The sequence below is a fragment of the Mizuhopecten yessoensis genome, unplaced genomic scaffold (assembly GCF_002113885.1).
Source record: "Mizuhopecten yessoensis strain PY_sf001 unplaced genomic scaffold, ASM211388v2 scaffold5637, whole genome shotgun sequence".
Classification (NCBI taxonomy): Eukaryota; Metazoa; Mollusca; class Bivalvia; order Pectinida; family Pectinidae; genus Mizuhopecten; species Mizuhopecten yessoensis.
In genome coordinates this window covers 56,596-57,621 of record NW_018406148.1, presented here as the reverse complement: position 1 = coordinate 57,621, position 1,026 = coordinate 56,596, and positions in this window count along the sequence as shown.

The window sequence follows — 1,026 nt, the reverse complement described above, 5'->3', positions numbered from 1 at the left end:
GCCTTCTCCCAGCCCGTTAAAACGAAAACCAGGATGACCTCAACAACATCAAAGACGATTAATTCATGAAAGGAACCGGGGCGTTTTCCTTGTTGACAAAGGAAACGAAAAAGCAGGGGAAACAACAAACAATCACCAGCTTCCCAAAGCTCGTCACGACTTTGACGGGCATGCATGTTCACGTATCTTGCATTACTAAATGACGCTGTTTTACCTCTCAAAAACAAGGTATGTAAGAAAATAGTATCACCTTGGTTGATCCCCGACGGAGTCCATTTACCATGTGCCCTTTAAACATGAAAATGACATAAATCTATTGTATTTGTGTTGAGATTGATAAACATCTGTTATTTTACATATTTACTGAACTGTCTTAACATGTCCAATTACGCTCATCTCTCAGGGTTTCACTGCATGTTATATTATCATTAAACGTTTTTTTTATAGTATCACTGTATAGACAGGAGAACTGTAGGTGTGATGAACATTTAACATGTAACGATAAAAAAGATCTACAGGAGCAATACCAACATACAACATAATGTGCTATATTTTAAATCGATGATACATGTATTTAGCTAGATATTTACAGAGCTGATGTGTCAAATGTATTTGAAAAAGAAATAACTTTACCAATATGCACAGACACCAGACTGGCACAATCACATTTCCGGGCCTTGCATTCAGTCTTCCTTTTTATATACGTCATTGACAATGTCTCTCAGCAGAATATCCTAATAATATACTTGATTAATTACTTCATGGACGCTGGTTTCNCGAATATATTTCACTGTTCTGTACATCTTGGTGGAGATTTTTCTACAGCTACAAATATACCAGTGGGACTCAGGATTCTGTGATTACTAGCCGTGCGTAAGTGACCAATATGATAATATATTCAAAGTCAGTATATGTACATAAATTACAAGTACCCGGTATTTAAATAAAGCTCCATTATGTATAACGCGACATTTGATCAAATATACCCTTTCAGTTCGCGGAATTTGTGTGGGCTGTGCAGGAAGG